Raw genomic sequence first — 13,656 nt, forward strand, 5'->3', positions numbered from 1 at the left:
ATTACTATAAAATATATTACTATAAAATAGTTTGTAAATACTTTATATATATATATAATTTCTTTTGGAGATTTATGTTGATTTAGAATTTTTTATTGGTTAGAATTTTTTATTTCTAGTTTCAGAATCCATTGCATTAGACATCTAAATCAGAATTTCTAATATCTATAATTCAAAATTTATGTCGTATAACTTTCGATGTCTTTCTGATACAATTTCTCATTTTGGGACGATGTATTTTATAACTGCTGAATTAATAATATCGTTGGTAGGCAATCAGATGATCGAATTATCGAAGAGAAACAGTGTTTCATGTATCGCATAGACAAAAATAATTCTATATTAATATCAAAATTTGAAAATTTATTGATTACATAAAACAGATGTTATGACTCGCTTGATGATTTATTTATAGAATAATTTATTTTTTGGCACGTACAGATAGTGAATCACTTATGATTAGTAATATGCAGCAGATGTGAGTCTTTATTGAGAATTCATTTAGCATACATATCTTAATATGACGCATATACTTTTAAGGAAATGTAAAAAGAGTGAGTATATCTTCTTATAATTCATGCTGTATAAATATGCACGTATTACTTCTGACTATGAATATTACACGAATAACTCGGAAGAAATGTATATAAAAAAATATCAAAAATGATACTTGCCAAGTGGCACAATAACGTTTATTAAGTTGGCACAACCACTTCAGCACACTCAAATGACCTACACATTTTTTTGCTTTTTTTTGCTAATTTTTTGTTCTATTTCCGATTTTTTGCTCTAGCCGATTCGCTAGAATTCATGATTGTACCAGCTTAAGATTAAAGTTAGCACAGTCACAAAGAAAAAAAGTAGCAAATGAAAAATTAAGTACATATTCTTCAAGAGTTATTTTTTTGCTAATTTTTTGCTCTATTCCCGATTTTTTTGTTCACTGTTCAAAAAATTCGACCAAGAGACTGTGTTCTATTCTTAGAGCAATTAATTCTACAAACATTTTAAAAATAAAACGAGCTCAGCAATTAATTGCTTTAAGGTACCTTACTCTTCTACGCGAGCACAGCCACACACACTCTTAGTCGAATTTTTCTACTTAAACAATGAGCAAAAAAAATAGCCCTTTAAGAATATGCATCTGATTTTTCATTTGCTGCTTTATTTCTTTGTGGCTGTGCTAACTTTAGTCTATTATGCTGACACAATCATGAATTTTAGCGACGCGGCTGGAAAAAAATCGGGAATAGAGCAAAAAATTAGCAAAAAATTAGCAAAAAATGTGGAATAGGTCGCGTTTAATTGTGCTAAAGTGGCTGTGCCAGCTTAATAGACATGGCACAGTAAACGTTAACTACACTTGGTGTATAGTACGCTCCAGAAATCCCGATGTCAATTTTAATATAATAATACAGTTTTCAAGGAATATGTAATGAATAGTACAAAAAATTAGTTAAAAACGATAAATTAATAAAATGCAATAATTTTTAAATTATAATAGAAAAATATTATGCCAGAAAATTGATCTTTAAGATTAATATTTATAGACATAAATAGATGCATGAAAGAAAAATTAACATGATCTATTAATTTCATGCTTGTTGTGTTTTAAAAATATTTTTAGATATAAATCACTTTTTGCTCTATTTTTCATTTTGAAAGGAGAGCAAGTCTATTTCCCTAACAGCAAATGTATGCAAAAAGATTAGCACGGACATAGCAGAGAAAAAGTCGAATCTGTATATTTTTTGTGTGGAGGATTTGAATTTATATAGCTCTGACAAGTGCTGTCAAATATACAATAACAAATATAAAGGATGACTTTCAAGAACGATTATATAAGTTATTGTTGAAAATATTTATGATGTGTTATAAATTTTATATGTTTCCATATGGACGAATATAAAACTGAATATAAAACTATTTTTGTAGGGATTTTTGTAAAAATAACTTGATCTATTGTATTTTTTTTATTAATAAATAAAAAATGATATAAATAATATATCGAATGGATTAAGAAAGTTATTATGCTATTGAAGAAGTTAATTGCAAAATTATCATAGATATTTTTTTGTAATTATTATTTATATTTTACTTTAATAATAGTACATTAATATTATAAAAATAATTGATTTTTTTTAATTATAGGAAATTTATTGTAGACTTTTATTCAAATAAAAGATATACACAAATATGAAGAAATATAAATTTACGTACACAAATATTTTTCAAATGTTTTGAAACATGTTTGTGTAATCTCTTAGTTTTATTTCGACATCTCTTTTTTATTATACATTTCCTACGGGAACTACAATATCTATATTATTTTAAGTAACAATTTACTATCTCGTTTAATTGCGTTTTGATCAAAGAAATCTTGCAAAGTTGTGTAACAGTTTCTAAAATGTTTGTCGATCGATATTGTTCATTAATCGTGCGTATATATTCGTGACTATCTGCTAACTGGCATCGTGACATTTGATATTTTTACGAGTCATTGTATTGCGAATTCCTCCACGCCGGTACTGTTTTAATTTTTACAGGAACGCATCGCGACCGAAAATGCACGTATAGCAATTCTCAGAAAGGAACATGCGTGTTTAAAACCTGTTAAAAACCGAATATTCGTGGCATGTGCAATTGCAAAACTCGTTAAATACAAAAATAATAAAAAACACGTTTGCGACGGTTCTATATTCGCGTCCAAACATTTATTCAAGTTTGAATTATTTAAACGTAGAATATTTTGTATCGTACACATTTTTCGTCATTGACGCAAAGCGTGTAGCATTGCAAAAAACTTGTTAAACGCATCAATACTTTGATGCAAATATTTCATACGAATCCGTTTTCCTGCTAATATATCTATCCAAGTTTGAAAAAGTGCCTTATCACTTTTCCAAAAAAAAAAAAAAAAAAATGCTTTGCCAAATAGAAAAATTTTTCTATTGTTAATAAAAAATTTACTTTTAACTTTTTAATTACTTTCTAATTATTTATTATTATCGTAATCTGTTAAAATGAAATTTTTTGTGATTAATTAGAAATTGTAATAATGGAAACGAAAAAAAGATATTTTGAATTTATTTTGTACTTGTAAAAACAATTAAAAATCTAGATAGATAAGTAAAGTTTGTTTTATATTTTATATTTTGTCAGAAATTTAACAGAATAATCTCTGCCTTGCATCTTATATAATACAATCGATATCTGTCTTTAAAAAAAAACTCGTCTATAAATAACTTAGTTTTTCTTGTTTTTCTCATAGCCATTTATTTAAGCAGCTAATAATTTTGCTAATAATTTTGCAGTCGCACGTCTCATTTATTTATTTAGAAGATGTAGTCTCGTAAAACTCAACAGAATAATAGTAAAATATTGTTTATTGCATTGTGTAATATGTTTTATATTATTGTGTATGAATATTTCTTGTGTCTTTTAAAAAGAAGAGATTTTTGAAACGTTTGTGTATATATAATATTTAAATTGATTCAATCATATCTCTGCGCACTTGTGGCGAGTATTGTACTCTACTTGGTAATGTGTACGTCGTATCGCGTTGATTCGATAATTCAGATTCTCGGGACTAGATATACGCACGTCTGTGTTGTGCAAGGCGAGCACGAACATGGATTGTGCAACGTGAGTGAAGCTGACACGTGCCGAGGTGGACAAGTTAGAGAATCGATTCGAGTTTAATTTCGCGTTGTGTGAACACTGGTTTACCAAGGAAACTGGATGCGACGTCATACATACGTATCGTCAATGCAATGCGATCGTCACGGCCAGTCAGCTGCGTGCTACACGCAAATAGATTTTTTTTTATATATACATATTTGTCGCATTCAGCTATAGACTACTTAATAAACACAAATTATATTCTTTATATGTTACGCAATAATTTTGCAATAATTCAAAAGATGTAATTAAAGATTCTTTTTACATATGCAACGTATGTTTTTTTACATTTTGATTGCTGGGATACTATCGAAGATATCGAATTACGACACACACACACACACACACACACACATACACACACACACAAATTTATTGAAATATGAAAATATTTTATGTGTATTGAATTAAACATGCATTATATGTATATAAAATGCCTTTTTTACTGATTTTTGAGAATATGAAATATAGATATAATTAAAAGTTTTATATTGATGTTTTTTAAATTGATATATTATCTCTGTGTATTTTTATATATTATCTTTATAATCTTATATGGTTTAAATAAGAAATTTAAATTAAAGAGAATTAATGCAAAATACATTGTTTTTATATATACAATTTTATATTCTAATGTCCAGACTTTTTAAATCGATAAAGGTGATTCTTATTAAAGGAAGAATCAAACGGTGTTAATGAGACAACACTTTTATGACTACGAACACGGTGTTTGTGATTAATATTAAATGGACTTTGTTATCTGGATTCCATTATGGACATCGTAAACGCACACGCGATTCGTGCGTTCACGAAATAGCTTCGTCCGCCACCATCATAATATACAATGTGTTTTTAAAAGGCGTTATTTACACTATGCGATTATATTGTGCGCGATATACTCGGACGATTTCGTGCCATCTGTCATCACGTCGAGTTTGCCAGCACGTAATGCGATAATTCGCATTGCTAAGTTCGTCCGTAATCGCTATTAAATAGCTACAAATAGTCGCATCATATATTATGAAAGTCTACCAGATACTTATCTATTCTATTGCACATGAGTAAAGTAGTATAATGTATGTAAACAGGTATAAAGTTCAGTTTTTTTTTTGTATCACAGAAGCTTGCGAAGCAAAAGATCATTATATATATATTTTTTATTTTTTTAAATTTAGAATCATTCTCACATATAGAACAATTTAAATAAATAAATGTTGATTTTAATTCAATTTAAATATTATAAAAATATACACGGAAAGAATAATTTTGTTGAAGTATGTATTGTAATTTAGGTAAATACAGATCTGAAAATAATTTTGTTGGACCGTTAAAAGTATGTAGAAAACTTAAGCATGATGAATAATATTATCAAAAGTTTTGACGTCAGAGCAATTAACTTAATCTACATAACTATTTTGATATTCCAACAAAATTATTTTTAGATCTGTATCTATCTAAACTTTTAGTAAAATCGTTCTCGTACAAGGGTTGCATATTCGTGTTCTGTTAGCTGTAAGACACCCTGTATAAGCGAAAATCGTTGGTGCACGATGCGCGTGTTGATGCGAAGCTAACTTTTACTTTACAACTCGCGAAGATGACGTACGATTGTTCAGCTGCATGTAAATGTCAGCCAATGCTACCATCTGACAGATCGCTGCTTCGCGATGCAGTTATCTCTTCTATCACTTCTTCGTTCTTTATTCACGGAGAATATATAGGGTGACATATCAAATTATCTCTTGACTCAATCTTGACTGAGATTTGGTTTATTTTTTGATAATTTGTTAATTTCAAATATTAATTGTTTGACGTTAATCAATATTTTAGTACCAAATGCCATAAAGTATAATTCTACTTAAATAAAAGCTTATTTAATTTTATTAAGTGTTTGCATTGTGATTTATTCTATTTATACTATTTTTCGGTAATCTATTAATCTCAAATATTAATTACTTGGCAGTGATTGATATTTTAGCAACTAAATATGATATAAAATGTAATTTTATTTAAATAAAATTCACATTAAATTTTATTAACTATTTATCTGTACTCTGTTTTAATCTTACTCGAATATTTTTAATATTATTAATTTTTCGGTAGTTTTATTAAAAAGAAGTTTATCTTTGGATTGATCAGAGAAGTCTCAAGAAGTCTTCGTGAGTATAAAGATTTTGCACACCCTGTGTTTCCGATTGGTTTTGGGGGTCAATCGATTCGTGACTTGGAACGGGTCCAATCTTCGTGACACAGCGAAAGCCGTTCTTCTGTATAACCGATGCCTCTCGCGGGTTTTCGCGTTCCATCGAGCGAACGATGGAAACTACGGATAAAACGGATAAAAACTCGATTTCGTTAAGTCGTATCCAAGGATCCCTGATATACATGGTATTTCAAAGACGAATCAACTAAAGTAGATACTTTTTAAAATAATGACATGAAGAATTGTATATAAAAAAATAGCAAGTATATAAATATATAAATGAGTGTATAAGTGTATAAATATTAAATTGCTAAGCAATTTTTTAATATATAAAATCAAAATATTAGTATCGGCTAAGATTACACATAACATAATATAAGTATTCTTATACGTTAAATACGATGTTGAATATACAGTATTGTTAAATATCTTTGATTAAGTATCTTTGGTTTTGTTTGTAAAAAATTGAATCCATCTGAAACTCGATCAATCCATAGATTAATAGAAAATATGAAAATGGAAATTCTTTAAAAAATTCTTATATTTTATGCTAGATATATATTTCCGGTCGCAGTGGTATACATATAAAATATTTCTTAAAAGCAATTCGTATTTCTCGTATTATTATTATCCCAAAGAATGAGGTTTAAAAGCAGTTTGAAATGTGTAATGGAGATCGTCTCTCGTTTAGATAGTTTCTATTCCTTTTTCTTTACTCCGAAAGAGAGAAAACGTAGAAGAAGGAGAGGGAGAAAGCTCGAAAACCGTAGATTTCGCTTTTGGCTTGATTACGCGATAAAACAAGTCGTGAACGAAGGGACTATCTCCTCGACATTCAGACTCGAGTACCATGAATAAAACGTGTCGGTACGATTTCTCGAATCGAATTTCCTGTTCAAGATCTGTTTGTTTATCACGTACTGTTCCACCGTCGATTCGTCCATTAAAACAGAGTCGCAATAAAAAGATATATTCGTTTCCTCATTCACCTTCTCTTTTCCTGTTCACAATATCGCCAAATCGAAATAGTGAGCTCGTAAATCGTTGATCGGCAGAATAAAAAAAACCATACCAAAAGTAAAAGGCAAATTTAACTGGTTCAAAAATGATATATGTACATATATATGTGTATTTTGTGTGTGTGTGTGTGTGTGTGTGTGTGTGTGTGTGTGTGTGTGTGTGTGTGTGTTTTGTGAAGCAGAAGTTTATCTTCTGAAAAACTGTCATTGTTATCTTCCTGTTTGAATTTTCAAATCTCTAATTGTTTAATTTTCTGTAATTATTAAGCATTTGTATGCAATTAAATAATTGATAAGTCTTTTGAGGAAAAATCTATAATTGATTCTTTTTTTCTATTCTTAAATTCTCATAAATTTGCGCCTGAAATTGCAATACGTTAAGCTTGGAGGATTCAATATGGCGTTCTATTTCTCGTTCTTTTGTTAAAAACAGGATTTTGGGAAAATGCTGAGGAAATGCTTTGAATTGAGCGTAACTCGGACTTTTGTTCGGTAATGTACCGTCGTCGAAAATCGAGTCGGTTCTGACTCGATACTCCTGCATTGGTTGTCTGTGATGCCCAACGTTTAATTGAATCTGCCTGCAACAAGAGATGCGATCGTCCAATAGGATGCGTTCATGTTTCGCAAGAGAATCGCATTAGTCCGGGTTTTGGGTGTACGTACTCGAGAAGCGGGATAGCTCTTTTTTAAAAGCAAAATTGAATTATTTCAGTTACTTATCTTTCAATGGCCGGATCTTGTGATATTGATATGCAGAAATAAATTTAAATCACTGTAAATTTTTTAATTAAATATTTGAGATTTAGAATTTCGCATTTTCATGAAAATAGCGCTGAGAGAGAGAGAGAGAGAGAGAGAGAGAGAGAGAGAGAGAGAGAGAGAAATTTCAAGTTTTTTTTCACATTGTGCGTGTCCTCTTTTTTTCGTAAAAAAAAAGAGTGATAGGAAACTCCGCCGGTATATCATGAAAAATTTTAATATCAGCTGTACGTTAAGAACTTATGTATTCAGCTCATGTCAAAGCTCGAATATTCGTATTTTTTCAACTTTATAAATTTATTGGAGATACGTGGGAGGTTTTCATACAATCTATCAAAAGTAGAAGGTAAAGGCCATTCGTTTAGCAAATAAATTTTGTTGACTCTATGAATGGATCTGTGGATCTCGTATTCCTCGTACTCTGGGGATTTACCATATATTTACCTTTTCCAGTTAAAAATAAAGGTCATCGTGTAGGCGGCACCGAGAAAAAAAATAGTACGCCTGTACTGTCATTACGATTCTTACGGTTTCTTTTTGCGTGCATTTTAATCTCGTTGCACTTTAATCTCCAATCATTATCATATTGCTTGCGTTATTATTTTAGATTAATTCAAAAACGCTGAGAAATAGGAATTATAATTTCAATTTAAATTACAAAAAAATTTGTTATATATCTGAAAAAAAAATTAAAAAACTTCTGTATATTTCTGAATATGCGATTTAGTTGAATTTTTTTTCTTTTTATGAAATAATTTCGTGGAATGTACAATTTCCATAAATTCTCTCTCATCATTTTAACATCACGTTTCAGTTCGTCATTCCAAGCCATTTTATATCGCGAATCTTAAACTCGGTGTACTTTATTAAAATCCCTCCCCCCCCCTCCCCCCACACACACAAACACACACACACACACACAAGCTATTTTGCTGGTGTATTATGTGACATTATTTCGTGCTAGTCATGCCATGCGAAAGTGGCATAATAATACGACGATAGCGCGCATTTATAACTGCTATTTATTTGCAATTTTTTCCGTTGATGGGATCTTTGTCCTTCGGACATTGCCCGTTGTATTATTCTAATGATTTCGCATTCTAATCGCAAGAATTAATGATGAAACAGTGTAAAAGAAAAGAATGTTTCTCGATCAGATAATAATGCAATCTAACAATCGAGTTACAAATTGAAAAATAAAATGAACATTGTTTATCCTTCTCATTGGCAGAAAAAAATTGCCATTTTTTGTATTTCAATTTTTAAGATATCGATTACAAATATTTAATATACAGGGTGTTTGGAAAATAATGAAAAATAATGAAAAATAAATCTTTCGTATAAGGGCAGAACTAAATTGAGGAGAAAAAAAGTCCTTTACCATTTTGCAATTTTTGCAATAGTTAACAAGATATTAATTGTTAAAAATTGCCGAATATTAGTCTTCAATAATTTCTTACTCAAATATATACTATACTAACTTTACAGAAAAATTGCAAGAGACAAAAATTGTTTATTTTTTCTCATAAAACTCTAAGAATTTTTTCAAAATTTTTTCAGAATTTTTTAATACCGTATTTTCTCATGTTGGTAAAAATAAGAAAATGCAGTAGATACTAAAAAATTGATAAAAAATTCTGAAAAAATTCTTAGAGTTTTATGAGAAGAAAATAAAGAATTTTTATCTCGCAGTTTTTCTGTAAAGTTGATAATATTTAAATAAAAAATTATTGAAGACTAATATTCGGCAATTTCTAGCAATTGATATCTTGTTAACTATTGCAAAAATTGCAAAATGATAGATTTATCATATCAGATTTATAGAGAGTAATAACTCAAGAAGAGATAAAAATAAGATAAAATAAGATAAATAATTAACGATAATGAAATTTGTGATTCTTGAAAACTAACTTAACTTGAAAACTAATTTAATTTTATATCATGGAATTTATCAATATTCAGTGATAAATTTAAGTTATTTATCGATTGACGTAAAATGTAATTAGTTGAATAATAAGTATATGATTTTAAGTCTTTTTTTGTATCACTTTTGTATAATATCATAAACAAAGTTGTTTTATATTTACGTTTATCTTTTTCATGATTTGAATTTATTAATTTTGTGTTTCTTTTTTTGTTTCAGATAAAAAAAGAAGATTACATCCAAAACACGTGAACATTTTGCTTTCTTCTTAAAGTGAGTACAACTTTTTCATATTAGTTTTACTAAACTTTTATCTAGATTTTCTTATATAAATTTGAGTAAAAACTGTATCAAATATATTAAATATTTTTTTTAATTTAAATAAATTGCAATTAAATGTTATATGCTTTTAGAGTTGTTTAAAGTATAAGATTTTCTTATAAAGAAAAACATACTTGTGTCTAAAGTTTAAGAAAGAAGTGAACATATTAGTAAAATTTACTAACATATTAGTATAATATTACATATTAGTATAATTTACTAATTTAAATTAACAGTAAAATTCATAATTGTGAAACATTTTGCAAAGTTTTAGTTTTCTTTGAAAGTTCATTGAGTTATCCTATGTCGAATATTGAATATTGGAAGCAGTCAAGCATCTAGAATTTAGGTGCCCGTTTTCTATATAATCTTTTTCCTGTTACGCTCATATCGGATCGGCGAGCATATCTCGGATCGAAAGGAACTCGTCTCGTCGCCAGGAAACGACGATTGATACGAAATCCTCAATAAGAATCCAATCTTTGAAATGGCACAGCAAAGTTCGTACAGTCACGACGAGTGCTTTCTTAATACCTGTCCAAGTTTGGTTTTCACCGGGACGGGAAACTTTTCTTCCATTTTTCGTTTTTTTTTCCTCTTCTTTCCAACCGACGAAAATCCTCGTCTTGGAGAAAATCCAGATTGTAGTATGGTCGGTCCATTCGAACGAATCTGCTCGTTCCAATTCCCCGTTCTGCCTGTGCATAATAGTTCGACTTCGTTCCGATAGAAATCACCCTTCATATATCGTCGAACGAAAAATAGCCGGCAATGCCAACTGCTGATAACGAGTGGTTAATTCGTCTTCGAATCTGAGTAAATTCGCAAACTGTTTTCTTCTTTACCAATGCTGTAAATAACGTATAATAATGTATCGATTTTTATGCACTAGAATTTTGTGTACTTACAGAATGTTAGTCTCTATATTAATAATTTCATCTTTATATACATGATAAAAATACATGATGAAAGTTTTTTGAATTTAAGGTTAAAATAACTTGAGAAAATCTTTTAAAATTTATGCTTGATATGAAAGAATAATTACTATGTTATTATGTCAGAATTTTAATTATCACATAATTACTTGATCCTCGCTGTGATTTGTACTTGATGATTCATTTTACATTTTCTTGATTTCATGAAACGGCAGAAATATTATAGTGATGTTTCGCACGCATTCTTGCATTTATTATCAAGGAACCTCTCTAACTTAAGTTATAATTAGTACGCGACGTGTGAAACAGACGTTCTTTGTTGTTGTACGTGTTGTAACAAATTGAAACGCGCATCGAAGCGTTGCTTGACAAAATACGCTATTGTATCGCGCGCAACGAGCGGAATATATATTTCTTTTCTCATCGTTACATTTACATTTCACAAGAACTTTGCAGTTTTGCTGCACGGATTCCGAAGTACAAATCTAAAGATTAAAGCACGAACAAAACAACATGCCAGCATCCGCTGCTTGGTCCAGAGAATTTTAGAACATTGTCTCTAGGTACAATTTTTTAGTATATCGCATAAACCGTTTTAAATCCTTTTTTTGCGACGATCGAAAAGATGATGATAAAGTTTTTGTAACGAAAACATTCGTGAAGGAATAATTCGTCGTTATTATACTGAATGTAACGATATGGAAAAATTCCGCATTAAATAATGACCGGAAAAGTATAAATTATATGTATAACACGTAATGTGCTTTAGAGAGATATTCATCTTTTTAAGCTGTGGCTTTTAATTTAATTACGAAGTAAAAGTTACACGGTTGTTTCTTTCGAGACAATCGCGACGTGTTCTTCCGAGCGTGAAAAAATTGCGTGCATGGTTGAGTTCGTAAAGATACTTTATCTCTCTATCGCGGTCAACAATGAGTATTTTTATAATATATTTCTAAGCAACGTTATTGTCATGCTATAATCGTGTTAACTCCATGCCTTCTAACACTATAAGTGCGATTTCGTGTCTGTATTCGATGAAATTTGCGACACGCGCTATTTATGATAAATTGCATCGCGTTACTGTAAACTATCTTTTCTGTGAACGCTTCTTAGAATTATTAGTATTTATGAAATTGCGCTTTTTATTATTGTATTGTAGTTCTTAAAAAGTCGCGTATATGTGTTTTAGTCATAAGCTATTATTTAAATTGCTTAATTAGATTTTATCAGCGACATCTACTTTTAATATTAAAACTCTAATTATAAGTATTAAATATAATTGAATAACACACGTTCCTTATTTTCAAACTATACTCTTATTCTCTTTCTTTTAATTTTTAATTAAAAAGTAACTGAGGCGTCAATTCTGAATTGATTTGAATATTAAGCCGGTAATAATCACCTGATTTTTTTTTTTTACGTAAACGATTATCTGGTATTTTTTGTACTCTAATTAAAATCATTATTATTAACAATTTATTGTATATTATTGTTTTCTGATTTATTATTATTTGAGAATTATGAGAGAAAAGAGAAGAATAGTTTTTAATTATAATTTTCTGAAAAAATGTAAGTAGAAATCAAATAAATATTAAATTATGGAATATGCACGTTAAATAACTTATTATGATAATATTTCTAATAATAAAATAAGATTTTAATTAATATAACGCTATTTTATGGCAGTTTTCGATGTGATGCATGTTTAAAAGTTTGTAAAAAATAGTTATTGAAAACAAAAAATATATATTAAACATATATTAAACAATCTGAAAGGCTATTTATTACTGATGTAGAAAATCTATGACTGATGGCGATTGATAAAAGATGCGCAAAGTTAGCCTTGTGCATTCGCCAAGCACAGAATACGTTGCCTGCAGCAACGTAACCACATCCTTAGGAATTAATGGAGAAAACTTTGTGGTCATTTCACAGATTCTAATATATTTCTGAGAAAAGTTCTTCCTCACTCCGTCCTTTACCTTCCGTTCTTTTCTTGTCGAGTATCATCGCGATGACGAACATTACCTTTAAGATTGCAGCTTCTACAAGTCATACTGTACAAATACTAATATATATGCACAAAGCACATTCACATACATACATACATACATATGCGCACGCGTGACGTATGTGAGTGTGCCTTGTGCATATATATATTTAATGCATGGCTCTCAGATCTCATTCGCCTACACTCTCGCACCGATGACTGTAATTCATAAATAATTTATGTCGACATTGCTCGGCGGTCACGGCGGTCACGCGATCTCCATCGTGTCATCCGCTTTTTGCCCCGAAACATTTTACCTCTGCATTCTATATCTATCGTTCCTGTTCCAAATCTATCGGAAGTGTTATCTCGGTCATCGTGATTTACATTGTTGGTCACTTTGTATCAAAATACGGTGATCAATATTACTGCAGAGTCCTTTTGAGAACCCAATAAGGCAATGAATATGTTACACCGTGCACTTATATAGTCCGATAGATGTCTTTGTTTACAGGATAAATAAAGATATCTATTGTATAGCTTTCAGCCTAAATGCACGGTATAAATGTAACCAGTGACGAATAATCTTTCGGAATATATAGGATTAAAACGATTTCACGTATCAACTGGCGAACTATTAATTAATAATTTTTATTTCAGAATATACGATATGTACTTTGATATTTTTTTTAGACAGATATTTAATTTTTTAATTAACTACATCTATTTTGTCTAATTAATTCTATGATAAATTTTAATAAGTTACGATAACTGATAACAGAATTATAATATATAATTGTGTAATAATTATATAATAT

At 29.5% G+C, this 13,656-nt stretch overlaps 1 protein-coding gene across 4 annotated transcripts in view; it reads left to right on the plus strand.

The window, feature by feature from the left end:
• LOC108691832 (beta-1,4-N-acetylgalactosaminyltransferase bre-4-like) overlaps positions 1-13,656 on the plus strand; it is a 132,938-nt gene that overhangs the window by 37,996 nt on the left and 81,286 nt on the right. For all 4 annotated transcript variants that reach the window (XM_018199757.1, XM_018199760.1, XM_018199756.1 and 1 more), the window contains one exon: positions 9,809-9,862. The gene's annotated coding sequence lies outside the window, so the exon portion shown is untranslated. The remainder of the gene's footprint in view (positions 1-9,808; positions 9,863-13,656) is intronic.

This window comes from Atta colombica, unplaced genomic scaffold (genome assembly GCF_001594045.1).
Source record: "Atta colombica isolate Treedump-2 unplaced genomic scaffold, Acol1.0 scaffold52, whole genome shotgun sequence".
Classification (NCBI taxonomy): domain Eukaryota; kingdom Metazoa; phylum Arthropoda; class Insecta; order Hymenoptera; family Formicidae; genus Atta; species Atta colombica.